The following is a 12,292-nucleotide window of genomic DNA, read 5'->3' on the forward strand; positions in this document are numbered from 1 at the left end:
TGTTTTTTTTTTTCTCTCTCTTCCACTCTGAAAGAATAAACTGTTAGATGATGGGGAAGGAGCAGACAAGTAAGAAAACAGCAGCAAAATGCACACACGTAGGCACCTTGCATAACAGGCAACACTTAACTTGAAAGGAATAACTGAGTGGTAAAATGAAGTCCACCTTAGTGGTGAAATTATAATGCTAACACTTAAATTTGGGGAAAGAGTTAAACTTGGCTCACTTCTAGTAAAAATCTCAATTACAACCTCTATAGATTTATTAGTACAATAATGGAGCACAACCAGGCAGTAAAAAGTTTCTGCTTTGAAGAAAAAAGCAGGTTCAGCAATAAAATGTGTAAACTTTGTTTCTTCAATGCCTGAGGCACTGTTTCCAGAGAGTTTTTGTTAGTCTAGTATTATGTACACATACAGAATATCAAAATAAAACTTTCAGTGGAAAATTTAGTAAGTTTAATTCCTTTTTAAAGAAAACTGATGGGATGCCTGGGTGGTTCAGTGGTTCAGCACCTGCCTTTGGCTGAAGGGCGTGATCCTAAAGACCTGGGATCGAGTCCCACATCAGGCTCCTTGCATGGAGCCTGCTTCTCTCTCTGCCTCTGCCTCTGCCTCTGCCTCTCTCTCTCTCTGTGTCTCTCATGAATAAATAAATAAAATCTTTAAAAAGAAAAAACTAAAACTAGTTTTAGTGAGAGATGCATGCTGGTCTTCACATCCTAAGATTTATTCCAACAGCAGTGAAAATGTTTACATTTACTACGTGGTTCAGGACAAGTTAATAATTAGTTCTAAGTCTACTATATTTCTGTATTATGTCAAATCTAACAAAATTCAGTCAAGATTTAATCAAAACTCATCAAATGTTTTAAGACTTCCTAAAATTACATCTTCTCCACAAAGACTTGCTTCAGTAAGGTGGCAATGCCCAGCCCTCTTCTTACCCTACCCTTGTCTTGCCAATACAACATTTATAAATCTGATCCCATTTTAGGCATTTTAAGAGAGATGATGAAGCTGTACCAGAAGACCTAAGATAGGCAAAGCCCTGATTTTCAAAGGAGTGGGGAGCAGGAGATACAAAATACATGATCTTTAAAGTTAAAGACTGCATCTTATTTGTTTTTTTATGGCCAGTACCTAGTATAGCATCTGTAACATGAATGAGTAAGTGAATGAATGAATTATATAAATGAATGAAGAAATGAATTCAAATAGATTCTAAAAACCATAGATGGGCAAATATGACATCTACCTTCTCTTGAAATGGGAAATAAGTCAATGAATTGTTTACCTTTTATAAAGAGAGAGAGAGCTGGGATGCCTGGGTGGCTCAATGGTTGAGCATCTGCCTTCAGCTCAGGGCGTGATCCCCGGGGTCCTGGGATCTAATCCCATGTCAGGCTCCCAGCAAGAAGCCTGCTTCTCCCTCTGCCTGTGTCTCTGCCTGGGGGCACCTGGATGGCTCAGTCAGTTAAGTGTCTGCCTTTGGCTCTCAGGTCATGATCTCAGGGTCCTGGAATTGAGCCCCCCTACCCATCCACCTTGGGCTCCCTGGCTCAGCAAGGCATCTGCTTTTCCCTCTCCCTCCACTCTTCCCCCTCCCCCTGCTTCTGCTCTCTTTCTCTTTCTCAAATAAATAAATAAAATCTAAGAAGAAGAAAGAAAGAAAAAGAAAGAAAGAAAGAAAGAAAGAAAGAAGAAAGAAAGAAAGAAAGAAAGAAAGAAAGAAAGAAAGAAAGAAAGAAAAAGAAAGAAAGAAAGAAAGAAAGAAGAAAGAGAAAGAAAGAAAGAAGAAAGAAAGAAAGAAAAGAAAGAAAGAAAGAAAGAAAGAAAGAAAGAAAGAAAGAAAGAAAGAAAAAAAAAAAAAAAAAAAAGCAAGCGAGCCTGGAATCACTAAAAACAAATCATGTTATCCTAAACCCACCAGGGTCTTACTCTTTGATCTGCTCTGATCAACTTAGATCAAAACATAATCAGCATCCTAATCAAACTTGTAAAGGTTACAAAATTGGTGAGGACAGTTAATACATTAGATAATACAATGGGCATTCTACTTTATTTCAAAGTTCTGAAAAATGGACTGAAAGCAATCTATTTAAGATTTAACACAGAGAAATGTAAATGACTATATAAGATTCATTAAAACAATTTAAAAATTCAAGATGAGAGAATCTGGGTTCAATGACATGAAAAATATGGTATGGTCACAGCATGAAAAAAATAATGCAAAGGTTTCAACTGACCTCAGTTCAGTATGAGCCTATGATATGAGATGGTTACTTAAAAAGTTAATGTAAATCTTAGTACTAATAGAAATATTCCATATATGTTTATAAGAGTAAATAGTCCACTGTATTCTGCATTAGCTAGAATCCATCTTTACCCTCTCAATGTGACGCTTTAACAGAAATGTTGATTAATTGGAGAATGTTGAGGAGAGAATGACAAAGATGGTGAGAAGTTTTTTTTTTAAGATTTTATTTATTTATTCATGAAAGACAGAGAGAGAGAGAGAGAGAGGCAGAGACACAGGCAGAGGGAGAAGCAGGCTCCACGCAGGGAGCCCGACGTGGGACTCGATCCCGAGTCTCTAGGATCAGGCCCTGGGCTCAGGGTGGCGCTAAACTGCTGAGCCACCCGGGCTGCCCGGTGAGAAGTTTTAAAGGCACACCAGATGAGGAAGATTTAAGAGATTTGGGGCATCTAAGTTGAGGGAGATGAATATAAGCTTCATGTTTGTTTTTATTTATTTATTGGACTCCAAAGACATAAAGAATAGGAATCATAATACTTAGTTTAAGACACATTGTCTTCACTGATCCTCAAGTGTTCTTAATTATTTATTTTTATGCTTGATTGTTTGCTTGTCTGTTTTTCATGATGTAGCAAGATCCCATGAACCCACACCCTAAAGAAAATAAGAACTTGGAAATAACTTACTTCTACTCTGGCAGTGGCCACAAGGTATCTCTGGTAGATGGCTACAAAACTAACTCCCATTCTTATAATATGATATTGAAATTATATCAGGTGGAGTGGTGAATTCTATGTATCCTCCTCTTGAAACTGAACCATTGAAACTGCCTTGACCAATAGTGTTTGGCAAAAGTGACACTATACAACTACACTAGATCATAAAGATGACATGCACTTTTTTTTTTTCCTTCGGATGTTTGCTCTTGGGATGCAGCCATCATGAAGTGAAGAAGCTCAAATTTCCCACACTGAGGATCCATGTGGAGAGGCCACAAATAGGTGTTCCAGCCATTAGCCAACATCAACAGCTTAACATCTCCAGATGATTCCAGTTCCCAACTGCCAAAAACTCAGCCCATCCTTCCAGTCTTCTCAGTTGAGGCTCAGATACCACAGAGCAAACGTAAGACATCCCCATTGTTTCTTGGCCCAATCTCTGATGCATAGAATCTGTAAACATTATTCAATGGTTGTTTTATGACACTAAGTTTTGGGTGGTTACACAGTTATAGTAACTGGATACCAGTATGTGCTCATTACCATGCATTTCCCTGTTGCATTAAACTTAAACCACATTCCTGTATCTTGTGTTTATCTACCCCTTCCTTTCATCTTTTATAATTAGATCTCATCTCCAAGTAAGCCTAAGAGTAGAGTTTTAATTTTATTTTATTCTTTACTTTATAAAAGGTATCATACTTAATGAATGCTTTTGGAACTTTTTCTTTTAACATTATATTTGTATTATCCATCCTAAAAGCTGTTGTTCAATAATTTTGACTGCTAAATAGTAGTCCATTGAATAAGTATACTCTTATGCCCACCTCTTGTCAATGGGCTGTTAGGTTTTCCTAGGTTTTTACTCTTGTGAATACTGTTGCCAAGAATATTCTCATAATATATGTGAATATGTATTCATAGAATATTTATTTGTACAAAAGTTGATCTTAGGAATAAAACTAAGAATGAAACTACTAGAAAGTAGGATATGTGAATGTTTGGTCAAATATTTAAAAGAGTCTGATAATGAGGTGCCTGGGTGGCTTAGTTAAGCGACTGACTCTTGATTTGGCTCAGGTCATAATCTCAGGGTTGTGAGATCAAGCTGTGTCAGGCTCCACGCTGAGCATGAAACCTGCTTGAGATTTTCTCTCTCTCCTTTTGCTCCTCCCCCCTGCTTGTGCTCTCTCTCACTGTTAAAAAAATTTTTTTTAATTAAAAATTTTAAAGTAAATAAATAAAAGTGTGGTAAGGAAGAGGACTACAATTAAGCCATAATATAAAGAACTGGCCATAGAATCAGCTGACTTTCAAGCAATCCAAGTTTTGCAGCTCAAAGGTCATATGACCATGGACAATTCATTTTGTTAATCTACAGGTATTTTTATTGAGGTTTAATTTGACATTATGAAATCTCTTTGTAAATTATAGTGATACAAAATATAGCATTGTTTGTAAGCATAAATGTATTGGTTTTATTTGTTACTACAGGGAAAAAAAATAGGACCAAAGGCTGGAAATGATACAGACTCAGATTTTGTACCAAAGATAAAAAAGAGCTTTTAACAGTTTAACCTATCCTACAAGAGAAAAAGCTTTTTGGAATGGCTATGACTGGATCTGGGGTAAGTCTGGGGTAAGACTGGATCTGGGATCTCCCTGTAACACCAGGTCAGACTAGTAGGGGAGGGGGGATCACAATGAAAGAATAATGGGCTAAGCTTCAGGACTGGATAAATGTGAAGGTTTCTTAGTCAAGGAGCCAAGAACAGAAGTACGAGCAATGATTACACCCAGGCAAATCATTTAGCTCTTTCAGTTATACTGTGTGTTATGGATTGAATTGTGAGCCCCACCCCAAAGATATGCTGAGGTCCTAACACCTGCTATCTCTAATGTGACCATATTTGGAAACAGGGTCTTGGAAGAGGTAACCAAATTAAGATGAGTTCATTAGAGTTGGCCTTTAATCCTATATGACCAGTATCCTTATAAGAAGGGAAGACAGCCATAAGAAGAGAAACACCAACAGAAGCATAGACCAGAGTTTTGCTACCACCAACTAAAGAATATCTCCAGATATTACCAGAAGCTGGAGGTAATGAGGAATGATCCTCATCTAGATGCCAATTTCAGTATTCTAGTCTCCAGAACTGTGGGAGAAGAAATTTCTGTTGTTTTAAGCCACAGAGTTTGTGGTAATTTATTACGGCAGCCCTAGAAAAACTAACACACTGTTAGTCATTAAGAGTCCAAGGAGGCACAGACAATGCCCTACAATTGGACAATTGTACAGCAGGGATGTTGTGAAAGAGATAACTTCGCTGAAAGAGAATTTGGACATGATCATCTCTATAGGTCCTTCCCAACTCTGATTCTCCAATGCACTGATCCGGCAAGATTCTAGAACCAATAGATACGTAGAATAGATACATAGATTGTAATTAATGGGTTAGAAAGGCCAGACAAGGTACCTAACACATGTATTCACCTAAACCTCACAAATCTTTTTTTTTTTTTTTTAGAGAGAGAAAGAGAGGCAGAGACACAGGCAGAGGGAGAAGCAGGCTCCATGCACCGGGAGCCTGACGTGGGATTCGATTCCAGGTCTCCAGGATCGCGCCCTGGGCCAAAGGCAGGCGCCAAACCGCTGCGCCACCCAGGGGTCCCAAACCTCACAAATCTTAAATTAGATATCCTTGGTTTCCTACAACATAGGTGCCTACACATCTCTACCCATGAATTCCAACATTCTCTCCTGGCAAGATACAGGAAGGTGACAGTAATAGATTAACACCATGATAAGTATTTGGGATTATTTTCTACAAAAAAAAAGTAGAAAATGAAATGTGAATATGAAAAATTTGTGTTTCTTAAAGACAAATTTCTTTTTTCTTTTCTTTTTTCTTTTTTTGTTTTTGTTTTTGTTTTTACAATCCTGAGGTCTTTTATTTTCTTTACATCTGTCATGCTGATGAATTCATAAGGGATGGGTTCCAGCAGTTCAGGCTCCTTTCCATTGGTTCTCACAAAGTGTGCTTCTCTGGGTGGGGCAGGCTGGCGCTTCAGTTGGACCCAAGTACCTTTCTCTTTGGCTTCCTTCTTTTTCTGATCATTTTCCTTCACACGCTTCAGGAAGCTATCTCAGCTCTTTGAGTGTTTAATATGCTCAACGCGGACATTAATTCTCTTGGAAAGAATCTTGCCCTTAACTTGTTTGTTTACAACAATGCCAACAGCATGCTGAGTAACATTGTAGACTCTTCCAGTTTTGCCATGGTAACATTTGTGGGGCATTCCTTTTTGAACAGTGCCCATTCCCTTGATGCCCACAATATCACCTTTCCTATGGATTCGCATGTATGTGGCCAAAGGAACAACTCCATGTTTTCTAAAAGGCCTAGAGAACATATAGTGGGTACCTCTCCTCTTTCCTTTGTGCTGGTCATTTTGGCAAATTACTGGAAGATGGCGGTTCCGCTAAGGACAAATTTCTTGTCCTGCCAAGATATTTCTTGCAAAGAGATTAAGAAGGAGGAGGAGGAAGAGAAGGAGAGGAGGGAGGGAGGGAAGGAGGGAGGGAGGAAGGACATCAGGGTATATAACACCAATTCCTGAATTCAGGGCCAGGAGTCAGAAAGTCCAAATTATTGGACTAGTCTCTGCACCTTCCTAATAATAAAGCAAGCAAAAAAATAATAATAATAAAGCTTCTCCAAAGTTAGCAGTTACCAATGATACATTTATCTCAATGAAATGTTCGCAGTGCTTTAGGAAAGCTATTAATGGTATATGATTCACATCTCTGTTTAATCTTTTTCTATTCAATATTTGCATAGTTTTATAAATGTCAATATGTTCTTACATTTACACAGTCTCTCATGGATTATAAACTGAAAGAATTTATACAGATATTCTATGCCACCAGACATTTGGAGATTCCTAAATTAGAACAAATAGTGATCTGGTTAAACATCATTGCATTTTGCCCGTAAACTAAAGGTGCTTTTTAATCCTCCTCGTGGAGTTGCTGTGTTGATTAAATAAGACGATGACAAGGCACTTGCACAGTGGCCATCAGCAAATCTCCATGAAATATCAGCTCCAGGTTTCATACGGAGACAAATCTATCTGTGCTTAAGCCCCAATGTTTGTAGCAGCAATGTCCACAATAGCCAAACCATGGAAAGAGGCAAGATGGCCATCAACAAATAAATGGATAAAAGATGTAGTATTTATACACAATGGAATGTTACTTAGCTACAATAAAGGATGGAATCTTACTATTTGCAACAGCGTGGATGGAACAGGAGGGTATCCTGCTATGTGAAATAAATCAATCACAGAAAAACAATTATCATATATTTTCATTCATATGTGGAATTTAAGAAACAAAACAAAGGAGCATATGGGAAGGGAGGGAAAAATAAAACAAGACAAAATCAGGGAGACAAACCATAAGAGACTTTTAACTATAGGAAACAAACTGAGGGTTGTTGGAAGGGTGGGGGGGTGGGGGAATGGGGTAACTGGGGGATGGGCATTAAGAAGGGCACTTGATGTAATGAGCACTGGCTGTCATATGCAACCGATGAATAACTGAACTCTACATCTGAGACTAATTAACTATACCTTAATTAATTGAATTTAAATAAAATAAGATAAAAATTAAATGTGGAAAATGTTAAGATCTTTATCTTCATAATGAAATGCAAACAGATGGCAGAGTATAGAGTAACCTCTATAAAGTACAAGTTTAGAGCCCAAAAATCGAGGATTTAGACCATGGATGACTCTTCTACCCAGTTAGATACATGACCTCTGGTAAGTTGTCTAGCTCCCTTATCAGCAGTTGTCTTATCATAAGAGTTACTTTCAGGGTCATTACATGAGTACTGGATACAGTACTAATCTAATGTTATGCCTAGCGCGCGCGCACACACACACACACACACACACACACACACAAGAGCACTTGATAAATGGTAGTAGTACATCCAAGGGGATCTTCAGACTATGTTGCCTCATTTCAAAGTGTTTCTGTCAGTAGTCTCCATTCTTCTATACACAACTCTTATTTTATCTAATAATTTGAGTTCCTTTTCTATATCATTACATACATATTTATGTTACATCTATATTACCAAAAAGAAATCATACATCTATTAAAAATCAAATGCCTTGTGAAGGAAAAGTATCCAAAACTGGAAAAAAGAGGAAAAAAAGTGGATGGCAAGCCCTGTCAGTAACATATGGTTGAAGGTCCATTGAAGGATTATTTAGGACATGTCATTATTTAATTTACTATTTACTGCTGATTAATGATGCTACCATGCACTGTATAGATATTTGTCTAGTAGAGATGCAAATAATGTGTTTTGGAGAACAGATAATCCCAAAGGTTATGCTTATTGACCTGTAGGATATTAACCAGTTTTTGTATCTAGTTCAATAATCTTCTAACTTTTCTTTATTAAATTGCCTATAGGTACCTGAAGTCTTCAAACCCTCTTTGACCCAGTCTTAACATCTTCCAACTTCCTCACTAATAAGTGAGTGAATAAAATCTTTGACATGTGTTCATCTTACATTTGCATGTGAGTCATAAATTTATTTCTAAAAATTATATGTATAGCAGCCCTGAGAAATCTTATTAGGAACTTAATTACCATAATCTTTTACAAAATGAAAAAATATTTGGCAATGTGAATTATCACTTTCTAATTCATCTGTTAAATCAGTTTAGTTTTTCTGTGTTTTCCTAGAACTGGGCATTCTTGTGTTCAGGCTGCTGGCATGATCAAGTACAGCTGCCACTTGCTGCAGCAAGATAAGTTGGCAGAAGTTCTAAGATCTCTTATTCGACTATATTTGCAATGAATCGCTGCAACAGTTGCTATCGGCTTCCCTTTCTTCACTTATTCCAATTTGTATTAATGGTCCGAGAGATAAGGCTCATGTTACCACATGCTCACAATATCTGGCTACTTCACACATATGAAATAGTTTCACTCCAGTGTTCTTGCCAACAAGGTAGAATAAACAAAGCTGGATTCTGAAAGAGTGGGCTTGTTGGTTTAACCTGATTTGTACCTTGTTAATATGTAACGGCATAGAAACCATTCGGCAACACTTGGAGCCAAATTTCTGCTTAATCCACAACTACTTTAAGCCATGTGAATTATCATAGGTTTACATGCTCAATATTTTGAATAAAGAAGGGTTTGGATAACTCATATTTCCATGTAAAATTTTATGGATAATTCATGGGCTAATGATCCTTGTTTCCTTGAACAAATATTAAAGTATATGATGAATCTATTAGGTACAAAATAGGGAAAACAATGGGATGTCTGGTTGGCTCAGTCGGTTAAGCATCTGCCTTCGGCTCAGGTCATAATCCCAGGTTCTGGGATCAAGCACTGCACTGGGTGCCCTGTTCAGCAGGGAGACTGCTTCTCCTTCTCCCCCTGCCTGCCACTCCCCCTGCTTGTGCTCTCTCTCTCTCTTTTTTTGTCAAATAAATAAATACTTTTTTAAAATTAGGGAAAACAAAAAAGATACAAATGGGGTGAATTATTCTCTTCATAGAAGGATTCTGCACTGTAAAAAATAATTCATCATAATACCCTGTAGGAGTGAAAAGCCTAGGAGTATAAACTTTTCTTTATCTTCTCCTCTCTTTCTCACTACAAATGTCTAAAGCAGTGAGGTAGAATGTGCAAGGCTTTGGTACTGCTAGTGGTGTGTGACCTTAGAGAAAACTGCTCATCTCACTTGGATAGAATTTCTTTATCCAAGAATTAATGAAGTGAGTCCAGTGGTTGCAGACCAGATCTTTCTTCTGGCATTAATTTTCATTATCCATCTGATTTACAGATATTTAGCTAGTTGCAAGGGTAGCTAGATCAAGTCTATGTTTTTTCATTTACCAAGACTGCAAAGGGGCGTGAATCCTAGGTTTGATGCTCACAAGTTGTGTGACTTTGGGCAAGTCACTGGACACTCATAAAGTCTCAATGTCCTCATCTGTAAAATGGGGACAGAGATGCTACTTATGGCATAAGGGTTAAATGACTAAGTATTTTTAAAATGCCTGGGCAGCCTGGGTGGCTCAGCAGTTCAGCACCGCCTTCAGCCCAGGGCATGATCCTGGAGTCCTGGGATCGAGTCCCGTGTCGGGCTCCCTGCATGGAGCCTGCTTCTCCCAATGCCTGTGTCTCTGCCTTTCTCTCTCTCTGTGTGTATCTCATGAATAAATAAACAAAATCTTTTTTAAAAAAAGTATTTTTAAAATGCCTGATACAGTAGTAGTATGTAGTTTTACTCAATTAGTATCAGTTGTATTTACTATTACAGCCATGGTAGAATAAGACTTCTAAGCTCAAGGAAAAATTTTGCATAATAATATTTTTAGGTCTATCTTCAAAGCTGTGTGCTCATTTTGACCCAGTGCAACTCACTTGTAACCTCAAGTTACAAGTTATTATTCTTATCTAGAACTGAAATTAAATTTTGGATTTCATAGTAATTCTCTCATGAGCATATAACGATTAACAATATAATATTTGCAATACTATATTACCTTCAAAATGGAAAATACTACATACCTGTCTGAGGCATTTTATTATACTTCTTAAAATTTAAAATGTTTGCATTGACAATAAGATGGGATGACACTTAGAGAAAATTAAGATAGAACTATAGTTGGTTAAAAAAAAAAAAAAGTTTCCTGAATGGACTGTAAAGTCTCTTCATCTGAAACAGCTTCTAAAATGTTTTTATTTTTTTTTTAAGGTTGATTTATTGGGGGGGGGAGGAGCAGAGGGAGAGGGCGAGAGAATCCTCAAGCCGACTTCCCACTCAGCGCAGAGCCCAACTCAGAGCTCAGTTAAGAACCCTGAAATCATGACATGAGTTAAAATCAAGAATTGGCTGCTTAACTGACTGAGCCACCCAGACACCCCTAAAAACCAACTAAGCCACCCAGGCACTGTCATTTATAAAGACAGTATTAATATTAATTCAAATGATACATTTTTGTTTATAGGTGCTAAAAACTATGGCTTGTATGGACTCTTCAAAGTCAATTTGAGTTTTAATTTTTAAAATTTGAGGATCATACCTAAGATTTGAAAAAAAAGATGGAATTAATCTTATCTAATTTACAGGCTTATTTATACATTTGCTGTGACTATCATCCAAAATGATAAATAATCTTAACATTGGTAATATTTTTATAGAACTTATCACTGTTTTGAGGGGAAAAAAATCTCTCTTTGATGCATTCTGTCTAAAGGACATTTAGATTTTGAAGATAAAATGTAACCTTCAAAGTCATAATAAATAGCAGTGAGAATAATACTACTACAATTCATTAAATATCTACCTTTTATGGAGTGTTTACTATGGGTCTAACGTTATTAAGTACATGGGCATTTATTATTTTTCATTTTAACTTCAGTATAGTTAGCATACAGTATTATATTAGTTTCAGGTGTCCAATACAGTGATTCAACACTCCCATACATCACCCAGTGCTCATCATGATAAATGGACTCTAATCCCCATCACCTATTTCACTCATCCCTCCACCCCTGTGCCCCTCTGGTAACTATCCGTTTGTTCTCTGTAGTTAAGAGTTTATATTTTGGTTTGTCTCTTTTTTCTTTGTTCATTTGTTTTATTTCTTAAATTACACATAAGAGTGAAACCATGTGGTATTTGTCTTTCTCTGACTGACCCATTTCACTTAGTATTATACTCTCTAGATACAAATGGCAAGATTTCATTCCTTTTTGTGGCTGAATAATATTCCATTATATATATATATATACACACACACACATACATATACACCCCACATCTTTTTTTATCTACTCATCTATTGATGGACTCTTGGGCTGCCTCCATAATTAGTACATGAGCATTTAATTTAATATTTACATATATGGTTTAACAACCACGAAAGATAAGTACCACTTCCTCATTTATCAGATAAGGAAACAGAGCCAAGGAAGTTTGTGACTTGCCCAGAGTTAAAAACTTCCAAATGACAGGGCTATGAGTAATTTTGATCTAAAGTCCTGTGCTCTTCACACAGTGTTATTAGCAGATTACATAAAGCTCTGGCACCTTTCATTTTCATATCCACTCTACCTTCCTACCTATCACAAGCTGTCTTTACTGGCTCATTCCTGGAAAGGGGGAAGAGATTAAAAGGAAGAGAGCTAGGTTGCTTCAGTTCGTTCATTCAACTGTGCCAGGATATGGAATGTGACCCCACCCCATCATCCCACAATACTGTTTA

General features: G+C 37.1%; 1 pseudogene; it reads right to left on the reverse strand.

The window, feature by feature from the left end:
* Nucleotides 1-4,590: 4,590 nt before the first annotated feature.
* On the reverse strand, nt 4,591-9,105 carry LOC144316567 (large ribosomal subunit protein eL21 pseudogene; annotated as a pseudogene).
* Nucleotides 9,106-12,292: the final 3,187 nt, after the last annotated feature.

This window comes from Canis aureus, chromosome 6 (assembly GCF_053574225.1).
Source record: "Canis aureus isolate CA01 chromosome 6, VMU_Caureus_v.1.0, whole genome shotgun sequence".
Taxonomy (NCBI): Eukaryota; Metazoa; Chordata; class Mammalia; order Carnivora; family Canidae; genus Canis; species Canis aureus.